The sequence below is a fragment of the Lacerta agilis genome, chromosome 3 (genome assembly GCF_009819535.1).
Source record: "Lacerta agilis isolate rLacAgi1 chromosome 3, rLacAgi1.pri, whole genome shotgun sequence".
Taxonomy (NCBI): domain Eukaryota; kingdom Metazoa; phylum Chordata; class Lepidosauria; order Squamata; family Lacertidae; genus Lacerta; species Lacerta agilis.
The window spans coordinates 80,023,304-80,036,119 of record NC_046314.1 but is presented as its reverse complement, the minus strand read 5'-3'; the positions used below and the strand labels follow the sequence as shown (position 1 = coordinate 80,036,119).

The 12,816-nt window shown below is 39.5% G+C and overlaps 1 protein-coding gene across 9 annotated transcripts in view; it reads right to left on the bottom strand.

Annotated features, from left to right (window-relative positions):
• The window catches only part of BIRC6 (baculoviral IAP repeat containing 6), a 137,569-nt gene that overhangs the window by 18,046 nt on the left and 106,707 nt on the right, over positions 1-12,816 (bottom strand). The window lies entirely within an intron of this gene.

Genomic DNA, 12,816 nt, shown 5'->3' with positions numbered 1-12,816 from the left:
TTCCCCCAAAGGAACATGGGGCAGCAAGTAACAAAACAACAAAACAATATATTTTAAAATAGAATCATATCTAGAAGTATCAGGAAAATTAAAAAACATTTATAACCATTAAGAGCATACAAACATTTTGAGAACCTTAGTTCAAGGGTGCTTGCAAGTTGAATAGGCAATAGGTATAGTGACCTAGGTCATAGGTAGCCACTAAGTGCCCTCCAGATGACTACAACTCCAATAATCCCTGACTATTGGCCATGCTGATAAGAGTTGGGAGTACACATAGCTAGAGGGCACCACCCGGGACTACAGTCCAGAGAAAACACAAGGACCAGCTTGAAGAACTGGATGTTCTCAAGTGGAGAGAAGTGATGATTAAGAAATGCAACATTGGACCATTTCCATTTAAAGAACAGAAGTGGCCATGCAGATTTAGGATAAACATCAGGAAGCAATTCTCACGAAACTGTCTTCTATTAGAACATGATGCTTATGGACATTATAGAATTTTCTTCCTTGGAAATTCCCAAGATCGTACTATGCATTGGAGAACATAGGATGGAGTTAACAAGCAACAATTTTGGGAGTTCCTAACACAATCTTTGCTTGTAAATGAAATTCAGTTCAGGAACACACACCATAAAAATTATCACAGTGAGTGGCAATTATTTCCCTCTGCGGATGACATATAATCAAGACAAGGTAAGACAAAACAAAAGCAGTGGTCTTTGCCTAGAAACAAACAGTTCAAGGGGTGAAAGCCCAAATCAGAGGGTAGAATCATGTTCCCAGAAAAGGCAAGCATGACAAACGAAAGAATGACCAGAGAGGGGGCTTGTTTCTCCTATCCATCAACTCAGCTATCCTCCAATCAAGCCTGAGCATGAAACTATTTGGTAGAATGGAGTAAGTTATGCATGGGGCTTTCTGGCCCTCAAACACCATGAAGTGATCCAACACTTTGCTTCTGTACAAGGAGAACAGGCCTGGTTTTCGTATTCTGTTGTTATTTTTGGTTAAAATATGTGAAGGGATTATTCAGTTGGGTTAACTATGGTCAACAACAAATCATGGCTTTACACTGTGCTCTGTTGCCAAAAAACACATTTTCTGGCAACAAGCCATGGTTTGTTGTTGACTTCTGAACCATGGTTTCTTTTAATTATGGCTTGGAATTTTGTGTGAACCCAACAGCCTTGCTTAAGCATGGGCTTGTTTGCCACCCCACCCTACCCTTACCATGGGAATGAAAGAATTCATAACTTGCTTGCTGATCTGTATGTTTGTAGTTTATTAAACAAACTACAGTTAAAACAACCCATGGCTTAGTGTTATGTGGAAACATAATATGTATTAATGTTTTGGTTACGTTTTTTAAAAACAGAATACTACAGAAATATTATTTTATTTTTGACTATTTAAAACAATATATTGCCAATATCATATCACATCACGTAGCAGGGATAGTGCATTATCCCTAACCATTGTCCATACTAGCTGGGATTGACAGAAGTTGGAGTCGTACAATATCTGGAGAGCAGCTTCTTAGTTACTCATACCCTATAGGCAAATAGTGCTCATTAGAAGACAATAAAATAATTTAAAATTATTATGAATCCCAATCTATCCATGTGCATGTACAATTTCCTAAACCTTTACAGTCATACCTCAGGTTGCAAATGCTGCGGGTTGCGGACCACGGCAAACCCGGAAGTACTGGAACGGGTTACTTCCGGGTTTCGGCGTTCGTGCATTAGTGCAAAATGCCATCACGTGTGTGCGCAGAAGCGCCGAATTGCGTAATGTGCATGCGCATATGCAGCGCTGTGGGTTGCGAACATGTCTCCTGCACAGATCACGTTCGCAACCAGAGGTATGACTGTACACATGCCAGTGGAAGCAATGACCCTGTATCTACACAAAGTATGAATAATCACATGAATAACCCATACCTTCACACAAAAAAAGCATTGTGAAAACATCTTAGAAGCAAACACACTGTTACATGAAACATAGTTTTGCTAGATCTACAGCTACATTACTTATGTAAATACTAATTAAAATTAGAGTTAGCAGTATTAAATCTGAAATAAAGTACAAGGCATCGCAACATTTTTTTTTTTTAAAGCAGATTAAGCTTTATGTGAACAAGGAATTGCCAGTAATTTGAAGGGGTTGACGAAAGCTGTAGTTAATATATTCAGAAATTGGAAAGTCTTCTATATCCCTAGAGAAAGGCACTGATCAAATTCAAAATATGGAAAGGTAAATTAGTTCCTAACACCATTTTGGCTGGACAAAAAAGCCTACCGGTAACCACTTCCATTTTCAAGAAAGGCTGAATCCGTCAGTAGCACTTACTATTTTATTAGTACATTTGACCTTGAAGTCACCCATTTCACTATGAAACAGGTTGGCAATCTTTTTGGGGCAGTGTGCACATTTCAAACTTCAAGACAGTGTTGTTGGCACCAATAGCTGCCATGGGGACATAACACAACATTTCACTTAGACACTGAACAGGAATTGGTACATGGGTATTGCTTGTCTGGTGTCATGACCTGTGCAGTACCCTCTGCTGAAGAGATTACAAGTCAAGGTGGTTTTGTTTTGTTTTGTTTATAAAAACACATAAATGAAATTTATTATACTTGGACCGGCAATTCAAATGCTGGTAATTTTTAAAAGCAATGGATCTCGACCTAATGCTCAATTCTCTTTATGTGCAGTCTAAGGTCTCTGATGAACAAAGTCCTAACAACAAGGACAAAGCAGAGTTGCTCACTAGAATTAATTTGTCTATTTTGTGTTACCGGTACTTTGGAAAAAACCCATCATCATTTTATTTGTATGCCGCCTTTCCATAGTTGAAACTATGCTCAAGGCGGCTTATAACTTGACAAGATTTACCTAATTACAAACATAACAGAAGTCATAAACAATAAATAAAACACATCAAAAATGCACAACCAAATGGAAACAATTTCCACATAAAGCATAAGATCTAAAACTAAAGATACAACAATACTATCAACAACACCCACAAGCTCTCTCAACCTCCCCTATACAATACTCCAGCCCAAGTATTGTATTCAACAGCCTCAGCTTTTGTAGCTGGAGTCAGTCAGCACTCCACTCTCCCAAGCCAGATGGGAAACGGCCAGCAAGGCAGGGTGCAGGTCTCCCAGCCAAGACGGTCTCATTTAAAACAACACAGATAAAAATTAAAAACAATGTAAAAGAGGAGCCCTCTCTGCTGAGCAGCCCCCACAGTCCTTGTGAAGCCTGTCAGGCCCTGCCCCAAAGCCAGGTGGAGAGAGGCAAGGACAGGGCCCTTTAGGCCCTCAGCAGGCAGTCCTCCTGGGCAGCAGCAGCAACAGTCCTTAAGAGCCTTCCGGTGATGTAGGTTAGACTGAAAGAGAATGACTGGCGAAAGGTCACCCATGAACCTTCATCACTGAGTGGGGATTTGAACCTAAGCCTCGCAGGCCTCGTCCAGCACTCCAGTCACTGTACCACATTGCCTTGTTGAGTGAAATGGTTGAAGCAAATGCACAAGAAAGCTGCCCATAAACGTGCAATTTTCTAGAAATAAAGTTCTAGAAAGCATTAAAACTAGGCAAATCTTACTCATTGTTGATAGTTCTTCCTGTCACTAAAAAGGTAAAGGTAAAGGACCCCTGACAGTCATGTCCAGTTGCAGACGACTCTGGGGTTGCGGTGCTCATCTCGCTTTACAGGCCGAGGGAGCCGCCGTTTGTCCGCAGACAGGTTTTCTGGGTCATGTGGCCAGCATGACAAAGCCGCTTCTGGTGCAATGGAACACCGAAACCAGAGCAGTGCACGGAAACACCGTTTACCTTCCGGCCAGAACGGTGCCTTGCACTTTTGGCATGCTTTCGAACTGCTAGGTTGGCAGGAGCTGGGACCAAGCAACGGGAGCTCACCCCTTCGTGGGGATTCAAACTGCTGACCTTCTGATCAGCAAGCCCAAGAGGTTCAGTGGTTTAGACCACAGCGCTACTCGCGTCCCTAGCGCACCTTTATTTGGCATTATGAAATCTGTCTTTATTTTCTTTGTACTTGACCTTGAAAGAAGAGAACACATTGTGATGACTACAGTTGATAGCCTGCTGTGTGCTGCTTCATGCCCTTTGGAAACGGGTAAGACTTTCTAAACTTTTTTTTCATTCTATTTACATGTGATTTATTACACATTTTAAATTACATGAGGCTGTTCATTTCCAAGATACTGTTTCTGTTTGAATCATTATTGCTAACTGACAGCTCCCTAAGATAAACATAGCATCCCTGTCCACATCTGTTGCTTGCTAATCTGTCTCCTTCTTCACGGTTCAGCCTTGCTACACCAGCAAATGTCATAATGAAAACCGTGCTGGATTGATACTCAGGCTTCAGAAGCAAGACAGCTCTCAAGAACTCAGGGTTCTCAATGTCAATTCCACTGTGGTCCAGATTTCACAGTCACCTTTCTTGCTTCCTGCTTTTAGACTATTTAATTAATGATGATTTATGGCACAAAATCTGGCCTTTAGATACACATTCATTTGAGGTGCATAATTTAAAATGCTATGTGAAAGCAACTCTTTATTAAATCCAGTTATAAAATGCAGGAGTCACAAACTAAATATGTGTGTGTGTGTGTGTGTGTGTGTGTGTGTGTATACACATACACACACTCTCTCTCTCTCTCTCTCTCTCTCTCTCTCTCTCTCTCACTTTAAGGCACATAAAACATACATAATTTTAAAAACACCACATCACTCAAGCCCTAACACTAAGTGGTGCTTATTTTATTAACTTTTACCTGCTTACACAGGGGAAGCAGTGATTGTGGCTTAGCACATAGTGGGCACTAAATAAATGGCAAGAACTAGTACCAACCTAATGTTTAACACTGGTCTTCTTGTCCAATGGGTGTGTGTGTGTGTGATTGCGGCTGGTTTGCACAATTTGTAGTACATAATGCTGCAGCATGGTTGATGACATGAGACACCCCGTCAGCATGTAACACCTCTGCTCAGAGATCTGCACAGGTTGCAAATTTGCTATTGTTGGTATATTAAGCCCTCAATGGCTTCAGACTTTTCCAGTTAGATTTAGGAATGACACAAATGACATTCCTAGATTTTTCAAGATTAAAACTAGGGGCTGTATCCAATAAAGTTATCACATTCATGAAATACCGGTAGCTTCTGTTTATGCAAGGAACATTCTCTCTCTTTCCTTGTTCTATGTGTCCTTGCACATCTGTCCTGGATTTCCCCAGAATCCTCCAGAACATTTTTTTTTGGGGGGGGGGGTATGTCTGTGCAGAGGGATGAGTCCCATTGTTCAAGCAGAAGTTCTTCCACAAGCATAAGGACTATCCTGGATACAAGCTGATCGTTTCCTAAAAGTTCATATGTAAAGTATTCCAAAAACCAGGAAGTAAGCTGCTGCCAGAAACATGGGAAATCATTCATATTCTATGCAGTGATATACCTTGAATGAAGCCAGCCAAACTTTACTGGAACTACCAAGAATCTCAATCAGTGGGCTTGTCTGTATGTGTCCTTCCATAAGGAGAGACCCTGGAGGCAGTGAGCTGGTTAATGTGAAAGGATGTCAGCCATAAGAATGTGCCTTCTTTTCTGACCTGTGTCTGCTTTAGTAGAATGCTGCATTGCTTATTTCACACAAACACATCTCAGCTATATCCATACGCTTGAATATGCAAAGCAAGCAAAAATCAGTACCTGTGAATACTACTATTGTTATTTACTACCCACCCTAAGGTCCCAGGGCAAGATACAACAATTAAAACACAACATTAATATTAAAACACAATATGGAAAACAGTTTAAAACAACAAAAGTGAGGTGGGTCCTAAAAATACACATCTCAAGTGTCAAAAGCCAGCGTGATCAAGTGCCATCTTCAACAACTGCTGAAAGCTGTATAATGGAATTGCAAGGTGCACCTCTGTAGGAAGGGAGTTCCACAACTCAGTTGTTATAGCACTGCTACACAGAATCCAAGCCCACACGAAACACAGCATTCTTTCAAAAACAGCACATTCATTAGTGTCATGGAATTTTATTCTCTCTAAAGTCTAACAATTTAGCTGGAGGGATGGAGGAAAAGGTTAGAACAAAGCCTTAACTAATACAAAATAGAAATCTGAACAGCCTGTCTGCTGGAAAAAAAATTATCTAGATGGTAGATATAGCAATTCATGCAAATGGCTCTTGTCGACACTCCATAGCACAGTACCATGGCAATTTAAGGTTTTTTTAAAAAAACTTCAATTTAACTCCCATCATGAGGTATCAGTGTACATAGTATTTTTATTTCACTATAGAAATGTAATTTTTAAAAAAGAGTTTTAGTATCTTACAAAGCTTGCCAGCACACTTACATTCAGGAACTGCTGAAGATAATAAAGAAGTTGGGCTGAAGCTACACATTACCTGATACAATAAAAATAGTTCATACACAGCTATTTCCTCATTCACTGTGGGATTGACAGTACACTACATTTAATCTTGGATATTTATACCAGTTTTGACAAAAGTATATTAAAGATATCAGTAAGAACAGGAACAGTGCTTTCAACAGTACATCAGAAGAAGACATCTCTAAACATAACTATTCTTTTGCTCTCCTGAACATTCCAAACTAAGAATAACCAAGCCTAATGGACCATGAAATAGATAATATTGAGCAGCTCTAAATTCTTTTTCCAAACCATTTACCATAGCTTAATTGGCTACGGATGACAATAAAAAACCCTTTTGTAGCACTGAAATCTATATCCTCAAAGAACAGGATGAACAGAGCATATGGAACCAAAATGGAAAATAAGGCAAACAATGGCTATCATGCAGTATCACCTATTATTTTAAAAAATAACATACAAGAGACAGAATTGATGGGAAGTTACGGTAAGTCTATAAAATAATTCTCACACCTTCCATCAGTTACACTGGGTGTTGAAACCTGTTTTCCTTTCTTCTATTCACTATTCCACTCATGACTCACAACCAGCTCATAAGTTATAAACCAGATGATAATGTTAAATAAGCAGATGCTGCCCAAACCCACATCATAAATCTTTTTCTGCCCCAATACAGGATATTCTGAACTTCCTTGCTCCCACTAAATGTAACTGTAATAACTGGCTGTGGATGTCAAGGTAAGGGTAAAGGTACCCCTGACCATTAGGTCCAGTCGTGGACGACTCTGGGGTTGCGGCGCTCATCTCACTTTACTGGCCGAGGGAGCTAGCGTACAGCTTCCGGGTCATGTGGCCAGCATGACTAAGCCACATCTGGTGAACCAGAGCAGCGCACGGAAACCCCGTTTGCCTTCCCGCCGGAGTGGTACCTATTTATCTACTTGTACTTTGTGCTTTTGAACTGCTAGGTTGGCAGGAGCAGGGACCAAGCAACAGGAGCTCACCCCGTCGCGGGGATTCGAACTGCAGACCTTCTGATCAGCAAGCCCTAGGCTCTGTGGTTTAATGTGAATGTTATATAAATGCAAAAAAAAGAAAAAAAATGACTTCACAACACGAGGCAAGTTGGGACTATAGGGTGCCATTTTCAGTGGCAGCCATATGCATTCATTGTAATGTCAAGTTTGACATAAAGAGTGTAAAATGAATTCTTCCTGCGATGAATGCACTGTTCCCCATCTTTTTATTTTTTGATTCAATCCAGTCCCTGTACCATATACCACATTATGAAGTGTCGTGGGCTATACTATTTATTCATGCAGATTTAATTCCCACCTTTTTATCATTAGGTGTTGAAGGCAACTTTGAAGCAAGTTTATAGTGTGCAGTCTCAGCAAGGGAGAGCTTCCAAGGCAAAACTTCCACCCTAGAACAATGCAACACACTTCCACACCCTACACTCAGGTTCTGGTCCCCTTGGCTAATTTAGCCTCCTCCTGTGCGGATTCTAATAGCCATCAAGTTAGCTTTCTGAGGGAAGAGATATGGGGCAAGAGCTGCCCTGTCCTCCTGACCTGGGTGTTGTCGCCTGCTCTGGCTCCAGGATGAGCGCCTGGAGGGACTATTTATTAAGGGTCACCAAGAACTGCCAATATTTGCTGCTCTTCTAGGTGGCAAGAAATCCACACAAACAGAACTGTATAACTGCTCTCTCCTATTCCCTTTTCCTTGTTTTGTCACATCTTTAGATTGTGAGCCCAAGGGCAGGGGCCATCACAGTATTGATTTTTCTAAGCGGCTCTGAGAGCCTTTTTGCATAAAGGTATAAAAGAGCTGGATATAAATGTCATAAATAAAAGCAAAAAAACACTAAGTGCTACCCACCCACCCAATAAAACCTACAGCTGCTAATAATTTGGGCTCAGGTTTCATGGCTGCTCCTGAATTTCAGTCAAAGCAGCACAGGGATGTTTTGAAAAATCCCCCCTGCATTTTTAAAAATCATGGCTGGTTTTCACAATACAAAAGCACCCCACAAACACTGAGGTGTGATATTTCTGAGAATTTCGGGAGAACTGGTTGACATTAGAGGCACTCTTTATGCATCAATTGTGTATACTGTCAGTGTGTTGGAAGTAGTCTAAAAGAGCAGATGGGGAACCTTGTCAAGTGCCCTAATTCACTCTTTCAGAGTCTTTCCCGCTTGTGCTGTCAAGCCTGCACAGGGAAATCTTTGGGGAGGAAATTCAGGGTGCAAAAGAAGTTTAGAATTTTACACCCACCTATGAAATTTACAGAACCACCACTTTTGTGGAGAAGTAAAAGGCCTCCCAGAATCGGGGGTGGGGTTAACCTTGGAAGGTCACTGGATTCTGCAGAATTCATACAACTATAGAAAACAGTCACCTATCCAACACAAGGTAATGCTTTGGACGAGGCTTTTAAAGAGAAAAAAAATCTCAAAAACCTGAATGCTGTTTAACAGAATGTTGCACATCTCCATCAACATTACTCTAAGAATAATACAACCAGCCTCATCTGAAAACCATTTTTGAATGAAGTATGAAATGAAAAGAGATTGGTTTCTTTGTATGTCTCTGTTCCTCAAGTGCCAAAAGGCATAAGCATCACAATCCACGCTTACCAAAGCAAACAAAACAAAAATTAAGTTAGACATTCATTCCTAATACTACAAAAATATAAAAACATGTGCTACGCAGCACAAAGCAGAGAAAATCTCCAAAGAGCATCTTTCTGGAGCAACTGTGCTATCCACTGAATACTATGTGATAATTTCAGTTGTTCTTGAGGACTTCATAGTCATGAACCAATAATGCTAATGAGCCTGAAACCCTTGGGGTCTTTTAGTTAATTAGATCCCTGAAAATCCCATTAACATGCCAAAGATTTAAAATAGTGACCATAGTACTTAAGAAGGAAAGATAGCACAGTTTTCGTTATTTTATTAAAGTGTTTAATAGCAATCTTGTTCTACAAGAACAGCCAAATATTTAGCACTTCAGAAAATACGTTTCTTAACAAATGTCAAGCTTCTGTTTCCTGTTTCCAAATAATTCAGAATTGCAGCCTTTCCTGATCTCTGCTTCCTTACTGTACCTTTTCAAACATACGATATATGAACACAGTCTAAGCTAGAGGCTATAGTGTCAGTTCCAAATACTTCACGCTCTACTGCCTTTTGCTTTTTCTATTTAAGCAACAACCGGAGGCTAGTCTTTTATGAAATGTCTAATTAACACTCTATAGTCCTGTTGCTTTTGAAAGAAGAGCTTGCCCAGAGAACTCTGTACAAGATAGGTGGGCCATCATTTATCTAATAGAGAAAAAGGAAAAAGAAAGAAGGAAACATTTTCATTCTTTTCAGATAGCTTAGCAGCTCTATCTGTGCCAAAAATGCCACTATATTCCAATTTTAATATCAAAATGTTGAGTAAAAAGCTAGGTGAGGTGAATGCACTTCTGCCACCATAAGGAAGGACTCCGGAACCATTTAAAAAGACAAAGCTGCAATCACTTTATATTCCTTTAAAAACTTCAATTAAGAATTCTGGTAAAGTAAAGTAAACATGATGCTGTAACCAAAGTCTCTACAGTTTCTAGAAAAAATATAGTACTATAGATGTGTGTCTTTTTACTACTGATTATTTTAACAATTGCTCGATTCTGAAAATGGCAATCAAATTGTTGTTTGCAAGACAACAACTGGGACTTGTTAGTTTCAAAGACATGGCTAGCATTCTGTTTATTAGGTTTGTGTAATTTATCATTTTCCTATTTTGCACAATTCATTCTACAATGTCAGAGAAAAGGGAAGGGGCGTGGAAACACTTCTTCCCAACTACTGAAATTCTAATCTGGCAATTCCTCTGTTTTTCTGAGATTTCAGCAGCCCTTGTCCACATACTTTCAAGCAACCATAGGGACTTGAAACTTGTTTATTTCTTTCCAAAAATGAGAGTAATGATTCACTGAAAGCAGAAGTCTACTTTCAATATCACATTCTGTGCTCCCATGGAACAGCAGTACATTCATACCCTGCCTATAGGCATTTGTGCAATTATTCCTTTTCATTCCATTTTTTTTATTTACTGTTTCTCATTAAGTTTATCCAAGTCACCCTTTATTCTTATTTGAAAATAGGCATTCAATAATTCCTCCATTCAATAATTCTCTTCAGTAAGGTATAATTAGATCTAAAGTACAAGTATTAGAAAATTTGCCATGGGTTACTGCAACAATGAGGTTACAGTGGAACCCTGGGTTACGCACACCCCAGGTTGCGAACGTTCGAGTTAAGAACGCCCGCAACCCGGAAGCGTTTCTGGAGCGCACGCGACCCCCAGATGCGCAGAACACTTCTGCGCACTTCGCGCATGCACAGAAGCGCTCAAATCGCGCTATTTCCGATTTTTTCTTTTTGGGGGGCGTTCGGAACTGATTGCATGCGTAACACGGGGTAGGCTACCACTGTATTGGCAAGTGCACTGTAATCATTTGAACTGTGATGAGTGGTTGCCCAGACAGATATAAGGTGAGCACTGAAAGTGTAAGAATAACTACCTTATTTATGCCTTCATTGTTCCTTGTGTGATTTACAGAGACACAAAAAACTAAGATATCTAGATAGAAGATATTTTAATGATAGGCTTGGGAATTTGTATTGCAGTCTAAAGTTTGCTGCTACAATATGTTATATTCTGTTTTAGTTCTTTGGGTAAAATGTTTTAAAACAAGATTCTGTTCTCTTACCATACTGCACTTGGTTGGACCCTACAAATTTTGGCACACTGTTATCCATGTCAGTGCTGAATTCCAACTGCTTAATTTTCCCAACACAAGAAAATGTGCAATGTCTGCATAGTACACTCTTATGTAAAATAATCATTAGAATATTCAGATTTCCCAACATACACTGTTCATGATGTAAATTTATCACTCCTCTAATCATGTAATGAAATCCATTTGATTGGATGTACATATGCCATGAAATATTGCCTGAAGTTCTGGAAATATCCGATTTTATACAGAAGCTAACATATGTTCTTAGGATCTATAGGTTAAAATGACTTATAAAGAACTAAAACTGGACAAATACCATAGTAATAATGGTCTGCTGAATGTCAAAGTTATATCAAGAAACATGTGCTTTACTTGTAAAACAACAAAACAAATGTTTGGATGGGGCTGACTATATTTACAAAAATATTTACTTTGTCTATTGTAGAAGGTATTTCACCAGAGTTTTAATTGTATCAAAAGTGTCACATCACAAGAATACAGCTCCAGCTGTTATTTAACATGGTGGTTATTTGCTACCTTAGTTGCACAATGCTGCTTTAGCTGCTTTGTAGATAATTGATTGACTTCATTCAACACTGTTGCACAAGATTTAACCTGTAATCTTGTAGTGCCATGAATTAAAATGAGGTCACAATGTTAAAAGTCCTTCAATAGGCTGTTATAGCTAAATAGCTGTTGCACATTGAACTATTTCATTATCCAGCAACCAGATGAATTCTTAAATGCAAGGTTGTTGTCATCATGGTGGGTTTCCCCTCCAATGCTGTAAGTCATGTTGGATGGTGTTGTCCAGAAAAGCAACTTCAAAGCATTGCTAAATAAATAAATAAACATTCCCAAGTGCGTTGTCCTTGGGCCTTTAGCAACTTAGAAGATGGAAGGATGGGTTGCAGCATGATCCAAGGTGAGTCACAACAGGAGCGCTACCACCATGCAAGTATATGGTAAAAGGTTAAAAAATGGCTCACCAAATGCACGTTTGGTTTGTCAATACCTGCTCTAGATAAAAGGGGAGAGTCTTGTGGCTCAAAAAGGGGGGGGGGGTTGAAAGAGCTTATATTTGGAGAAGTGTTTTTATTTAAAAAGTAACAAACTGATGTACTGATGGTGTTGAGATGTCAATCTAAATCACACTCATATGCTTCCCCTCCTGATTTTCATTAAACACAGTTTATCATGCTATTCAAACGATAAACTGTGGCTAATGCTAAGTCAAGTCACAGTTTGAAGTGAACTTCTTTCAAACATTAATCATACTTTGACTTGGGTAACAGGACAAGCTGTGGCTAAGCAAAACCAGAAACATAACTTGTGCAGGGGCAGGAAGGGGAAGTGCATAAGTGTGGGGCTTGCGGTGACTTATTTTTGTCACGCTATGTTTAGTGTGGCGCTAAGTTTAGTGTGACTTCTGAAATCTTATTGTGTATCGTAGTCTTACATTATATCTGAAATATAGAAATGGAATGCTAAAATCAGTAATAGATTGCCTTTTCATTCTGTAAACAAGCTTGTATGAGATGCTGTTGTTGATGTTAGCAGTC